The 15,925-nt window shown below is 49.4% G+C and overlaps 1 protein-coding gene across 4 annotated transcripts in view; it reads right to left on the bottom strand.

Annotated features, from left to right (window-relative positions):
• EIF4B (eukaryotic translation initiation factor 4B) overlaps positions 1-15,925 on the bottom strand; it is a 161,890-nt gene that overhangs the window by 31,902 nt on the left and 114,063 nt on the right. The gene's annotated exons all lie outside the window — the stretch shown is intronic.

Here is a 15,925-nt window from a genome sequence, read left to right as displayed (position 1 = left end):
TATACATACATATACACACACACACACACACACACATATATATATATATACATACACACACACACACATATATATACATACACACACACACACATATATATATATATATATACATACACACATACATAAAATAGACTTACTATTGTTAAATCTTTCTGCGAGGTACACTGGACTCCACAGGGAATAACATCGGGGTATAGAGTTGGATCTTGAACAGGGGCACCAACAAGCTAAAGCTTTGACTTTCCAGGATGCACTGCACCGCCTCCTCTACAGCCCTGCCTCCAGGCACTGGAGCTCAGTTTTGTTAACCAGTCCAATGCAGTAGCAAGTAAGAGATGGTAGATGTTAGTCACATAGACCCACATTCTCACAACATGAGAAGGGACTAGCAGCTAATGCCATACAAACCCCAAAAAGCTAAGTGCGTCAGGGTGGGCGCACTGTGGAATCCAGTGTACCTCACAGAATGATTTAACAATGGTAAGTCTACCATAAATCTACTTTTCTGCAGCGGGGTACAATGGTATTCCACAGGGAATAACATGGGGCATGTCCTAAAGCAGTTCCTCATGGGAGGGGACGCACTGTAGCGGGCACAAGAACCCGGCGTCCAAAGGAAGCCTCCTGGGAGGCAGAAGTGTCAAAGGTATAGAACCTGACGAGTGTGTTCACTGAGGACCACGTAGCCACCTTGCGGACGCCCCACGGCGGGCCGCCCAAGAAGGTCAAACAGACAGTAGAATGGGTTTTGATAGCAGCAGGAGCTGGGAATCTGGCCAAGGTTTACTTATTTGCAGGCCAGCCGCATTTGTGAAAACCAAAAAAGGGAATCTGACCTCCTAATAGAGGCAGTCTTTCCCACATAAATACAGAGAGCCTGTACCACATACAAAGACCTTTCTTTGGAGGACAAACCAGAAGAGACGAAGGCCGGAACCACAATCTCCTGGTTAAGGTGAAAATAAGATTTTAATACCTATCGGTAAATCCTTTTCTCTTAGTCCGTAGAGGATGCTGGGGATGCTTCAAGAACCATGGGGTATAAACGGGATCCGCAGGAGACATGGGCACCTTAAGACTTTAAAAGGGGTGTGAACTGGCTCCTCCCTCTATGCCCCTCCTCCAGACTCCAGTTATAGGAACTGTGCCCAGGGAGACTGACATTTAGAGGAAAAGGATTTATTTAATAAACTAAGGTGAGATACATACCAGCACACACCTCAAACACGCCGTATAACATGGCATTCAACAACAAAACATGCAACGGCATGACCAACAGCAGCCACAGCCTGACTGAACTTAACTCAACAGGAGTGTAACCATAACCAAAACTGCAGATACAGCCCGCACTGGGACGGGCGCCCAGCATCCTCTACGGCAGGCATTCCCAACCACGGTCCTCAAGGCACACCAACAGTGCAGGTTTTAGTGATATCCAGGCTGCAGTACAGATGGTTAAATCAAAATAACTGAGCTACTAATTAAGTCACCTGTGCTGAAGCCTGGATATCACTAAAACCGATCTTGTTGGGAGCCCACAGGACAAACAGAGTCCTGGCGACATAGATCTTCAAAGCTCTGACCACATCGAGAGACTTTGACTTCGCCAAGGCGTCAGTAGCCACTGGCACCACAATTGGTTGGTTTACATGAAATGATGAAACCACTTTTGGCAGAAATTGCTGACGAGTTCTCAACTCCGCTCTATCAGCATGGAAGATTAAATAGGGGCTTTTGTGAGACAAAGCCGCCAATTCAGATACCCACCTTGCGGATGCCAAGGCCAACAACATGACTACTTTCCAAGTAAGGAATTTTAACTCAACATTAAGTAAAGGTTCAAACCAATGAGATTGCAGGAACTGCAATACCACATTAAGATCCCACGGTGCCACTGGGGGCACAAATGGAGGTTGGATCTGTAGCACACCTTTCACGAAGGTCTGAACTTCTGGAAGGTAGGCCAATTCTCCTTGAAATAAAATAGATAAGGCCGAAATTCGTACTTTAATAGAGCCCAACTTTAGGCCCGCATCCACACCTGCTTGTAAAAAATGGAGCAAACGCTCCAGCTGAAATTCTTCCGTAGGAGCCTTCTTGGATACACACCAAGACATATTTTCTCCAAATACGGTGGTAATGCTTTGCAGTTACTTCCTTTCTAGCCTGAAGCAGAGTGGGAATTACTTCACTGGGAAAAACCCTTTCTGGCTAGAATCTGGCGTTCAACCGGCATGCCGTCAAACGCAGCCGCGGTAAGTCCTGATACACACGCACAGACCTTGTTGTAACAGGTCCTCCCATAAAGGAAGCGGCCAGATATCTTCTATGAGCAACTCCTGAAGATCTGGATACCAGGCCCTCCTTGGCCAGTCTGGAACAATGAGTATCGCCTGAACCCTTGTTCTCCTTATAATCTTTATCACCTTTGGAATGAGTGGAAGTGGAGGGAACACATAGACCGACGGAAACACCCACGGTGTCACTAGGGCGTCCACGGCTATTGCTTGAGGGTCCCTCGACCTGGAACAATATCTCTGAAGTTTCTTGTTGAGGCGGGACGCCATCATGTCTATTTGAGGAATTCCCCAACGACTTGTCACTTCTGCAAAAAGTGACTCGCCCATCGCCACTCTGCTCTTTGTTCCGCCCTGGCGGTTCACGTACGCCACTGCTGTTCCGTTGTCTGACTGAATCAAGACTGGCAGACCGCGAAGATGTTCCGCTTGCAGAATGCCGTTGTAAATGGCCCTTAATTCCAGAATGTTTATGTGCAGACAAGCTTCCTGGCTTGACCATTTTCCCTGAAAGTTTCTCCCTAGTGTGACTGCTCTCCAGGCTCGGAGACTTGCATCTGTGGTCACCAAAATCCAATCCTGAATACCAAACCTTCGTCCCTCCAGAAGGTGATAACTGTGCAGCCACCACAGAAGGGAAATCCTGGTCCTGGAAGATAGGATTATTTTCTGGTGCATGTCCAAGTGAGACCCGGACCACTTGTCCAACAGGTCGCACTGAATAAACCTGGCATGGAACCTGCCATACGGAATGGCCTCGTAGGCTGCAACCATCTTCCCCATCAGCCGAGTGCATTGAAGAACTGACTTTTGCTGGTTTCAGAATCTGTTTTACCATGTTCTGTATTTCCAGAGCCTTTTCCACTGGAAGAAAACCTCTGTAATTCTGTATCCAGAATCATACAGGAACAGGCGTGTCGTCGGGACAAACTGTGATTTTGGCAAGTTTAGGAGCCAACCATGTTGTTGTAGAATAGTCAGTGAGAGCGCAACATTCTTCAGCAATTGCTCCTTGGATCTCGCCTTTATGAGGAGATCGTCCAAGTACGGGATAATTGTGATTCCCTGCTTGCGCAGGAGAACCATCATTTTCGCCATAACCTTGGTGAAAATCCGTGGTGCCGTGGACAGACCAAACGGCAACGTCTGTAATTGGTAATGGCAATCCTGAGCCGCAAACCTCAGGTATGCCTGATGTGGAGGATATATGGGAACGTGTAAGCAAGCATCCTTTATGTCGACCGACACCATAAAATCCCCCTTCTCCAGACTGGAGATCACTGCTCGGAGAGATTCCATTTTGAATTTGAACTTTTTCAGAAAGAAATTTAGGGATATTTAGGTTCAGAATCTGTCTGACTGAGCCATCCGGCTTCGGGACTACGAACAGACTCGAATAAAAACCCTCCCCCCGTCGTGACAGGGGTACCGTGACAAGGACTTGATTTTGACACAGCTTTAGTATCGCAGCGCACACCACTCCCTTTCTAGATGAGAAGCTGGCAAGGCCGAATTGAAAAATCGGTGAGGGGGCACGTCCTGAAACGCTAATTTGTACCCTTGGGTTACTATTTCTAATATCCGAAGATCTAGGTCCGAGCGCACCCAGACCTGACTGAAGAGTTTGAGACGTGCCCCCACCGGTGCGGACTCCCGCAGAGGAGCCACAGCATCATGCTGTGGATTTGGTAGAAGCCGGAGAGGACTTCTGCTCTTGGGAACTTGCCACAGCCTGTGACCTCTTTCCCCGTCCTCTACCTCTCGCAGCAAGGAAGGAGGACCTTGTCCTTTTTTGAATTCATTGGGCCGAAAGGACTGCATCCGATAGTGGAGAGTTTTCTTTTGTTGTGCAGGAGCATAAGGTAAAAATGACGACTTACCCGCGGTAGCCGTAGATACCAGGTCAGTGAGGCCGTCACCAAACAAGACACTACCGTTAAACGGTAGAGACACCATAGCCTTCTTCGAGTCAGCATCAGCATTCCATCGATGAATCCACAACGCCCTTCTAGCCGAGACAGCCATGGCATTGGCCCTTGATCCCAAAAGGCCAATATCCCTTGCAGCTTCTTTTAAATATGCTGCAGCGTCCCTGATATGACCCAGTGTCAAAATAACGCTCTCTCTGTCTAGGGTATCTATCTCAGATGACAAGTTATCTGCCCATTTTTCAATAGCGCTACTAACCATGCCGAAGCAACAGCAGGCCTGAGTAGCGAACCTGTAGTGACAAATGGATTTTCGTGTATTTTCCTGCTTACGATCCACAGGATCCTTTAAGGCTGCCGTGTCCGGAGCCTGAAGCGCCACCTTCTTGGACAGACGCGACAGCGCTTTGTCCACTGTGGGGGTTGACTCCCACTTTTCCCGGTCCCCAGAGGGGAACGGATATGCCACTAGAATTCTTTTGGGAACCTGTACCTTCCTGTTGGGATTTTCCCAAGCCTGTTCAAAAAGAGCGTCCAATTCACGAGAGGGAGGAAACGTTACCTCAGGTTTCTTTCCTTTAAACATACAGACCCTAGTATCAGGAACAGTAGGGTCCTCCGTGATATGTAATACGTCTTTTATCGCCACAATCATGTACTGAATACTCTTGGCCAGTTTAGGATTTAATCTGGCATCATTATAGTCGACACTGGAATCAGAGTCCATGTCGGTATCTGTCTCTGCTATCTGGGTAAATGCACGTTTCTGTGACCCCGAAGGGGTCTGAGCTTGTGACAATGCATCTTCCATGGATTTCCTCCATGTCTGGTTCTTAGACTCTGATTTATCTAATCTCTTAGTCAACCGAGCCACATTTGCATTCAAAACACTCAACATATTTACCCACACAGCAGCCGGCGGTGCCGACACAGTCACTTCCACAGTTTTTTCTGTCCCCAGTCCGGCCTCCTCCAGGGAAGAGCACCCAGCCTCAGACATGTCGACACACGCGTACAGACACCTACAAGCACACTGGGCTATAGGGGACAGACCCACAGCAAAGCCTGTTAGAAAGACACAGAAGGAGTTCGCCAGCTCACAACCCAGCACCCAACCCGGTACTGAGATTTTACATACAATGCCTCAGACCTGCTAGCGCTTTTATAATAAAGATAATAGCACCAAACTACTGTGCCCCCCCCCCCCCCCCCCCCTTTTTTTGCACCCTGTTACTTGTACAGCAGTGTGGAGGTCAGGGCCAGCGTCTCTGCAGCTTCTGTGAAGAGGAAATGGCGCTGATTAGAGCTGTGAGGGTTAAGCCACGCCCCCCTCACCGGCACGCTTCTGTCCCGCTCAAATCCATATATTTATACTGGCGGGGGATCTATATTTAGTGCCTAGGCACTTGTAATATCTGTATTTGCCAGTTTTAAAGACATCAGCATTCATGCTGCCCAGGGTGCCCCTCCTGCGCCCTGCAAGTGCCGCTGTGTGTGTGTGGGAGCATGGCGCGCAGCGCGACAGCTGCGCGGTACCTCAACACTGAAGTCTTCTGCCGTCACTGAAGTCTTCATTTCTTCTTTTACTTACCTGGCTTCTTTCTTCTGGCTCTGCAAGGGGGGTAACGGCGCGGCTCCGGGAACGAGCAGCAAGGCGGACCAAGTGATCGGACCATCTGGAGCTAATGGTGTCCAGTAGCCCAAGAAGCAAAGCCTTTGAACTCACAGAAGTAGGTCTGCTTCTCTCCCCTCAGTCCCACGATGCAGGGAACCTGTTGCCAGCAGTGCTCCCTGAACATAAAAAACTCAGTAGAGCTCCCCGTGTGTGACCAGTCTCTCTGTGCACAGAATCTAACTGGAGTCTGGAGGAGGGGCATAGAGGGAGGAGCCAGTTCACACCCCTTTTAAAGTCTTAAAGTGCCCATGTCTCCTGTAGATTCTGTCTATACCCCATGGTTCTTGAAGCATCCCCAGCATCCTCTAGGACATATGAGAAAATAAGAATTTACTCACCGGTAATTCTATTTCTCGTAGTCCGTAGTGGATGCTGGGAACTCCGTAAGGACCATGGGGAATAGACGGGCTCCGCAGGAGACTGGGCACTCTAAAAGAAAGATTAGGTACTATCTGGTGTGCACTGGCTCCTCCCTCTATGCCCCTCCTCCAGACCTCAGTTAGGGAAACTGTGCCCGGAAGAGCTGACATTCCAAGGAAAGGATTTTTGGAATCCAGGGTAAGACTCAAACCAGCCACACCAATCACACCGTACAACTTGTGATAACCTTACCCAGTTAACAGTATGAACAACTGAGCCTCACTCAACGGATGGCTCATAACAATAACCCTTATTAAGCAATAACTATATACGCGTATTGCAGAAAGTCCGCACTTGGGACGGGCGCCCAGCATCCACTACGGACTACGAGAAATAGAATTACCGGTGAGTAAATTCTTATTTTCTCTGACGTCCTAGTGGATGCTGGGGACTCTGTAAGGACCATGGGGATTATACCAAAGCTCCCAAACGGGCGGGAGAGTGCGGATGACTCTGCAGCACCGAATGAGCAAACACAAGGTCCTCCTCAGCCAGGGTATCAAACTTGTAGAACTTTGCAAAGGTGTTTGAACCCGACCAAGTAGCCGCTCGGCAAACTGTAAAGCAGAGACCCCTCGGGCAGCCGCCCAAGAAGAGCCCACCTTCCTTGTGGAATGGGCTTTTACTGATTTTGGATGCGGCAGTCCAGCCGCATAATGCGCCAGCTGAATCGTGCTACAGATCCAGCGAGCAATAGATTGCTTTGAAGCAGGAGCACCCAGCTTGTTGGGTGCATGCAGGATAAACAGCGAGTCAGTTTTTCTGACTCCAGCCGTCCGGGCGACAGATTGTCAAAGCCCTGACTACATCAAGTAACTTGGAGTCCTCCAAGTCCCGAGTAGCCGCAGGCACCACAATAGGTTGGTTCAAATGAAACGATGACACCACCTTTGGGAGAAATTGGGGACAAGTCCTCAATTCTGCCCTGTCCATATGGAAGATCAGATATGGGCTTTTACATGACAAAGCCGCCAATTCTGACACACGCCTAGCCGATGCTAAGGCCAACAACATGACCACCGTCCACGTGAGATACTTTAGTTCCACGGTCTTAAGTGGCTCAAACCAGTGGGATTTCAGGAAATCCAACACAACGTTAAGATCCCAAGGTGCCACTGGTGGCACAAAAAGAGGCTGAATATGCAGCACTCCGTTAACAAACGTCTGAACTTCAGGCAGTGAAGCCAGTTCCTTTTGTAAGAAAATGGATAGGGCCGAAATCTTGACCTTTATGGATCCTAATTTTAGGCCCATAGTCACTCCTGACTGTAGGAAGTGCAGGAATCGACCCAGCTGGAATTCCTCTGTAGGGGCCTTCCTGGCCTCACACCAAGCCACCTATTTTCGCCATATATAGTGAAAATGTATTGCTGTCACGTCTTTCCTAGCCTTTACCAGCGTAGGAATAACTTCATCCGGAATGCCCTTTTCCGCTAGGATCTGGCGTTCAACCGCCATGCCGTCAAATGCAGCCGCGGTAAGTCTTGGAACAGACAGGGCCCCTGTTGCAACCGGTCCTGTCTGAGAGGCAGAGGCCATGGGTCCTCTGAGAGCATTTCTTGCAGATCCGGGTACAGAGTCCTTCTTGGCCAATCCGGAGCAATGAATATTGTACTCACTCCTCTTTTTCTTACACTTCTCAGCACCTTGGGTAGGACAGGAAGAGGAGGACATACATAGACCGACTGGAACACCCACGGTGTTACCAGTGCGTCCACAGCCATCGCCTGAGGTTCCCTTGACCTGGCGTAAAACCTTTTTGGATTTTTGTTGAGGTGGGACGCCATCATGTCCACCTGTGGCAGTTCCCATCAATTTGCAATCTGCAGGAAGACTTCCTGATGAAGTCCCCACTCTCCCGGGTGGAGGTCGTGCCTGCTGAGGTCTGCTTCCCAGCTGTCCACTCCCGGAATGAACACTGCTGACAGTGCGCTTACTTGATTCTCCGCCCAGCGAAGAATTCTGGTGTCTTCCACCATCGCCACCTTGCTCCTTGTGCCGCCTTGGCGGTTTACATGAGCCACTGCGGTCTGACTGGATCAGAACCGGTTGGTCGCGAAGCAGGATCTCTGCTTGACTTAGGGCGTTGTATATGGCCCTTAGTTCCAGGATATTGATGTGAAGGCAAGTCTCCTGACTTGACCACAGACTTTGGAAATTTCTTTCCTGTGTGACTGCCCCCCACCCTTGGAGGCTTGCATCCCTGGTCACCAGGACCCAGTCCTGAATGCCGAATCTGCGGCCCTCAAGAATGTGAGCACTCTGCAGCCACCACAGGAGAGACACCCTGGCCCTGGGGGATAAGGTGATTAACCGATGCATCTGAAGATGTGATCCGGACCACTTGTCCAGTAAGTCCCATTGGGAGGTTCTCGCATGGAACCTGCCGCATGGAATGGCCTTGTATGATGCCACCATCCTTCCCAGGACTAGAGTGTAGTGATGCACTGAAACCTATTTTGGTTTTAATAGATTCCTGACCAGTGTCACGAGCTCCTGAGCTCTCTCTATCGGGAGATAAACCCTTTTCTGATCTGTGTCTAGGATCATGCCTAGGAGAGGCAGATGAGCTGTAAGAACCAACTGCAACTTTTGGAATACATAGAATCCAGCCGTGTTGCCGTTTCACTTCCAGAGAAAGTGATACGCTGTTCAGCAGCTGCTCTCGTGATCTCGTTTTTATGAGGAGATCGTCCGTGATAATAGGGACACCCTGCATCCGCAGGAGCATCATCATTTCCGCCATTACCGTGGTGATATTCTCAAGGCCGTGGAGAGACCAAACGGCAACGCCTGAAATTGGTAATGACAATCCCGTATCACAATTCTGAGGTACGTCTGATGAGGTGGATAAATGGGGACATGAAGGTATGCATCCCTTATGTCCCGATTCACGATAAAGTCTCCCCCTTTCAGGCTTGCAATGACCGCTCTTAGCGATTCCATCTTGAACTTGAACCTTTTCAGGTATATATTCAGGGATTTTAATTCAATATGGGTCTGACCGAACCGTCTGGTTTCGGGACTACAACATGGTCGAATAATAATCCCCTCATGGTGAAGGAGGGGAACCGTGACCACCACCTGTTGAAGATACAATTTGTGAATTGCAGTTAACACTGGTTCCCTCTCTTGGGGGGAAGCCGGCAGGGCCGTCGGTGAGGGGGCATCTTCTCACAGTCCAGCTTGTATCCCTGAGACACAATATCTATTGCCCAGGGATCTAGCAGGGAGTGAACCCACTTGTGGCTGAACTTACGAAGGCGTGTCCCCACCTGGCCTAGCTCCGCCTGTGGAGCCCCAGCGACATGCGGTGGATTTTTGTAGAGGCCGGGGAGGAATTCTGTTCCTGGGAACTAGCTGTGTTGTGCAGCTTCTTTCCTCTGCCCCCGCCTCGGACAAGAAAGCACTCACCTCAGACTTTGTTTCTCTATTCGAAAGGCTGCATTTGATAATGTCGTGCTTTCCTAGGCTGTGCAGGAATATAAGGCCAAATAGCAGAATTACCAGCTACAGCCGTGGAGACCAGGCCCGTGAACCTTCTCCACACAATCCTCAGCCTTCCATATGCCTCTTAAGTCGGCATCATCTGTCTATTGCATATTACTACAGGACACGTCAAGCATAAATCGACATAGCTTTGACCCTAGGACCCAGTATACTCATGTCTCTTTGGGCATGTTATAAAATTATATATCTATCACTTAAGACAGCATCTTTAATATATATATCTATATATATATATATATATATATCTATATATCTATACATACATACACATATATATCTATATATCTATATGCATACTAGGGTCTCAATCTCTGCTGATAAGGTACCTGTCCACGCTGCCACAGCGCTATAAACCCATGCCGACACAATCGCCGGTCTGGGTAGTATACTAGAACGTGCACGCTATCTGCAGGGTCCCCGAGAATAGCTAGTGCTACAGTCTGTGCAAACAGGATACCCTAGGGGAAGATTCTCATCACATCCTGGCCCTAGTGGGGAAAGGATACTGCCTGAGAATACTTTGTGGGAAGCTGCAGTCCCTTGTCTGGAGATTCCCGCTCTTTTTCCTCATGAGAGGAGGGGAATTTACCTCAGCTTTCTTCCCCTTAAACATGTGTACCCTTGTGTCAGGGACAAATGAGTCATCAGTGATATGCAAATCATCTTTATTACAATAATCATATATTGAATACCTTTCAGCCATCTAGGCTGTAACTTTGCATTATCGTAGTCGACACTGGAGTTAAACTCCGTGTCGATACCAGTGTTTATTATTTTGGATAGTGAGCATTGAGAGACTCTGAAGGTCTCTGACATAGGGACAGACATGGGTAGATTTCCTGTCTGTTCCCTAACCTTTTGTGCAATAATTTCACCTTAGCACTTACACATATCCAAACAGGTGTCGGCGTTGTCGACGGAGACACCCTCTAACACACATATACGCTCTATCACCTCCTCAGGGGAGCCTTTTACCTCAGACATGTCGACACACGCGTACCGACACCACACACACAGGGGATGCTCTATTTGAAGACAGTTCCCCCACAAGGCCCTTTGGAGAGACAGAGAGAGAGTTTAACCCAGGGATTACACTACAACTCAGTGTTTACCCAGTAGCTGCTGTATATACAAATTTGCACCTAAATTTATGTGCCCCCCCCTCTCTTTTCACCCTTTGTGTACCAGGATACTGCAGGGGAGAGCCTGGGGAGCTTCCTTCCAGCGGAGCTGTGAAGAGAAAATGGCGCTGGTGTGCTGAGGAAGAAGGCCCCGCCCCCTCAGCGTCGGGCTTCTGTCCCGCTTTCTGTGAGAAAATATGGCGGGGGAATTTACATATATACAGTGCCTGACTGTATATGTAGTTTATGCCAAAGGTACATCAATTGCGGCCCCCCCCCCCCCCCCCCCAGCGCCCTGCACCCTACAGTGACCGGAGTGAGTGGTGTGCTGTGGGAGCAATGGCGCACAGCTGCGGTGCTGTGCGCTACCTTAAATGAAGACAGGAGTCTTCAGCCGCCGATTTTGCCGTCTTCATGCTTCAGATCTTCTGGCTCTGCGAGGGGGACGGAGGCGCGGCTCCGGGAACGGACGATCGAGGACCGTCGCCTGTGTTCGAAACCTCTGAAGCTAATGGTGTCCAGTAGCCTAAGAAGCGAAACCTAGCTGTGAACAGGTACGTTTGCTTCTCTCCCCTCAGTCCCTCGTAGCAGTGAGTCTGTTGCCAGCAGAAGCTCACTGAAAATAAAAACACCTAATAAATACTTTCTTTAACTAGTAAGCTCAGGAGAGCCCACTAGGAGCACCCAGCTCTGGCCGGGCACAGATTCTAACTGAGGTCTGGAGGAGGGGCATAGAGGGAGGAGCCAGTGCACACCAGATAGTACCGAATATCTTTCTTTTAGAGTGCCCAGTCTCCTGCGGAGCCAGTCTATTCCCCATGGTCCTTACGGAGTTCCCAGCATCCACTAGGACGTCAGAGAAAAGATACCACCTTAGGCAAATAACCTGGGCGAGTTCAAAGAACTGCCCTGTCACGGTGAAAAATCAGAAAGGGTGGATGACAGGACAAAGCTCCTAAAGTCCAATACCCTCATTGCAGAGGCTAAAGCCAACAGAAACATGACCTTAAAACATAAGATATTTAAGGTCCACAGACTCAAGAGGTTCAAATGGAGACTCTTGCAGGGCATTTAAGATGAGACAGATCCCATGGAGCCACAGGAGGGACATATGGAGGCTGAATCCGTAAAACACCCTGAGTGAAAGTGTGAACGTTAGGAAGAGACGCAATTTTTCTGACACCACCCCGACAAGGCAGAAATATGAACATTGAGGGAGGCCAAACGAAGGCCCAAGTCTAGGCCTTGTTGTAGAAAAGCCAAAAGTCTGGAAGTTTTGAAAGTATATGCATCATAATTCTTAGCAGCACACCATGTGAAGTAAGAATTTCAGACCCCATAATAAATCCGAGCCGAAGCTGGTTTGCGGGCTTTCAACATAGTTTAAACAACCGCTTCAGAGAATTCTTTTGCTCTCAGGAGTGATGCTTCAAGAGCCACGCCGTCAAAGCCAGTCTGGCCAGGTCCGGGTAGACACAAGGGACCTGAACGAGGTGGTCTGGGCGTTGAGGAAATTAAAAGAGTACACTTGATCGAGAGACCCTGCAGGTCTGAGAACAAATGCCGTCTGGGCCACGCTGGAGCGACTAGAAGTAGTATTCCTCCATCTTGCTTGAACGTCCGTAGACACTACCCTGGGCAGGAGTGACACTGGAGGGAACACGTATGGCAGCCGAAAGATCCCTTGTCCTTGGTCCAAAGACCGGAACCTTGTGATTGTGTCGAGACGCCATCAGGTCTACATCTGGTAGGCCCAACTTGTCCACTAGGAGTTGAAAGACTTCGGAATGAAGACTCCACTCTCCAGCGTGCACATCCTGAAGACTGAGGAAGTCCGCTTCCCAGTTGATGACACCCAGAATGAACACTGCCGATATTGTTGGCAGGTGGTGTTCCGCCCAATGAAGGATTTTTGACACTTCCATCATTGCCATGCAGCTTCGAGTGCCGCCTTGATGGTTTATGTACGCCGCCATGGTGGCGTTGTCTGATTGTACTTGAACAGGCCTGTTCTGTACACGCATTGAACACTGCCCGCAATTCCAGAATGTTTATCGGGAGGAGAGATTCCTCCCTGGTCCACCGACCCTGGAGAGAGAGAGTTGCTCCAACACCACACCCAAACCTCGCACACTGGCATCCGTTGTCCGGACCCAGTTGGAGATGCAGAAGGGACGGCCCCCGCTCAACTGTTGGTCCTGTAGCCACCAGCTCAGTGACAGACGAACCTCTGGAGTAAAGGAGATCGTTTGAGACCTTATCCGATGAGGCAGGCCGTCCCATTTGGAAAGGATTAACCTCTGCAGAGGGCGGGAATGAAATTGAGCGTACGCTACCATGTCGAAAGCAGACACCATAAGGCCTAGTACTCGCATCGCTGAGTGTATCGACACTCTGATGAGAGGAAGCATCTGATCTTATCCTGAAGTATCAGGACCTTCTCCGGAGACAGAAAGTGTCTTTGGCTGTGTGTCCAGCAGCACCCCCATGTGCATCATGCTCCGAGCAGGGACCTGAGAGGACTTCTTCCAATTGATGAGCCACCCGTGGGCTTCTCCAGTTGACTGAGGAGGACATCTTGGGAGTTCGCCAGAATCAGCAAGTCGTCCAGATATGGCAGGATCCCGATTCCCTGACGACGGAGGAAAACAGTCATCACGGCCATTACCTTGGTGAAAATCCGAGGTGCCGTGGCCAGTCCAAATGGCAGAGCCTGGATTGAAAAACGAGATTTATGGTAAGAACTTACCGTTGTTAAATCTTTCTGCGAAGTATACTGGGCTCCACAAGGATTAACATCGGGATGTAGAGTAGGATCTTGATCCGAGGCACCAACAGGCTGAAAGCTTTGACTGTTCCCAAGATGCACAGCGCCACCTCCTCTATAACCCCACCTCCGTGCACAGGAGCTCAGTTTCGTTAAGCAGCCCAATGCAGTAGCAGGTACTAGAGATGACAATCGCTCGTAGCCAATTAAACCACACACTCACCACAGGAGAGGGTGCCAGCGGCTATGCCAAACCAACCCAAAAAAGCTAAGTGAATCAGGGTGGGCGACTCGTGGAGCCCAGTGTACCTCGCAAAAGTTCTTAGCATAAATCTCGTTTTCTGCTGCGGGGTACACTGGGCTCCACAAGGATTAACATCGGGGATGTCCTAAAGCAGTTCCTTATGGGAGAGGACGCACTGTAGCGGGCACAAGAACCCGGCGTCCAAAGGAAGCATTCTGGGAGGCGGAAGTATCAAAGGCATAGAACCGTTATTAACGAGTTCCCTGAGGACCGCATAGCCGCCTTGCACAAATGTTCAAGGGTCGCACCACGGTTGGCCGCCCAAGAAGGTCAAACCAACAGAGTAGAATGGGCTTTGATGGTAGCAGGAGCTGGACGACCAGCCTGTACATAAGCATGTGCAATCACCATTCTAATCCATCTGGCCAGGGTCTGCTTGGAAGCAGGACAGCCACGTTTATGAAAACCAAACAATACAAGAGAGAATCAGATTTCCTAATAGAGGATGTTCTCTTCACATAGATACGGAGAGCCCGTACCACATCCAAAGGCCTGGGCGAACTGCAAAAGTTGGCCTCCCACCATGGGATCTCCCAGGAGGATGCCCGCCCCATCATGCAGCAGGCTTGTCTTGTTTGGAAGCAGGCTGACGGGCGGAGCAGGATTTTTAGATTTGGGCTTAGTGGTTTTGGAAGTACGAGCCTGTCTCGGGCAAGCCTGACTTTTTGCTTTACTTGGAGGTCGAAAGGAACGAAAAGTTGTACTCTTAGCATTCTGAGCAGAAGGATTAGTACTTGGGAAAAACGCAGTCTTGGCCGTCGCCAAGTCAGTCACAATCTTGTTCAGATTCTCCCCAAATAGTATGTCTCCCTTGAAAGGAAGCACCTCCAAGGTCTTTTTAGAGTCCAGGTCCTCAACCACAGAATCCGGCGAGCCAGGATAGACTTAGAAGCCTTGGCCGCCATGACCCCTGCATCAGAGGCCGCCTCCTGGATGTAGTGAGAGGCTGTGGTAAAATATGATGGATATTGTCTGGCAGCGCAAGTAAAAATAAGATTTTACTCACCGGTAAATCTATTTCTCGTAGTCCGTAGTGGATGCTGGGAACTCCGTAAGGACCATGTGGAATAGCGGCTCCGCAGGAGACTGGGCACAACTAAAGAAAGTTTTAGGACTAAAACTGGCTCCTCCCACTATGACCCTCCTCCAGACCTCAGTTAGGATACTGTGCCCGGAAGAGCTGACACAATAAGGAAGGATTTTGAATCCCGGGTAAGACTCATACCAGCCACACCAATCACACCGTATAACTCGTGATACTATACCCAGTTAACAGTATGAAATATAACTGAGCCTCTCAACAGATGGCTCAACAATAACCCTTTAGTTAGGCAATAACTATATACAAGTATTGCAGACAATCCGCACTTGGGATGGGCGCCCAGCATCCACTACGGACTACGAGAAATAGATTTACCGGTGAGTAAAATCTTATTTTCTCTGACGTCCTAGTGGATGCTGGGAACTCCGTAAGGACCATGGGGATTGTACCAAAGCTCCCAAACGGGCGGGAGAGTGCGGATGACTCTGCAGCACCGAATGAGAGACTCAAGGTCCTCCTCAGCCAGGGTATCAAATTTGTAGAATTTTGCAAACGTGTTTGACCCTGACCAAGTAGCAGCTCGGCAAAGTTGTAAAGCCGAGACCCCTCGGGCAGCCGCCCAAGAAGAGCCCACCTTCCTTGTGGAATGGGCTTTTACAGATTTAGGATGCGGCAGTCCAGCCGCAGAATGCGCAAGCTGAATTGTGCTACAAATCCAGCGAGCAATAGTCTGCTTAGAAGCAGGAGCACCCAGCTTGTTGGGTGCATACAGGATAAATAGCGAGTCAGTTTTCCTGACTCCAGACGTCCTGGAAACATAAATTTTCAAGGCCCTGACTACATCCAGTAACTTGAAAT

The sequence above is a fragment of the Pseudophryne corroboree genome, chromosome 2 (assembly GCF_028390025.1).
Source record: "Pseudophryne corroboree isolate aPseCor3 chromosome 2, aPseCor3.hap2, whole genome shotgun sequence".
NCBI classification, from domain to species: Eukaryota; Metazoa; Chordata; class Amphibia; order Anura; family Myobatrachidae; genus Pseudophryne; species Pseudophryne corroboree.
The sequence above is the reverse complement of the archived record's forward strand: the minus strand, read 5'-3'. Positions and strand labels throughout refer to the sequence as shown.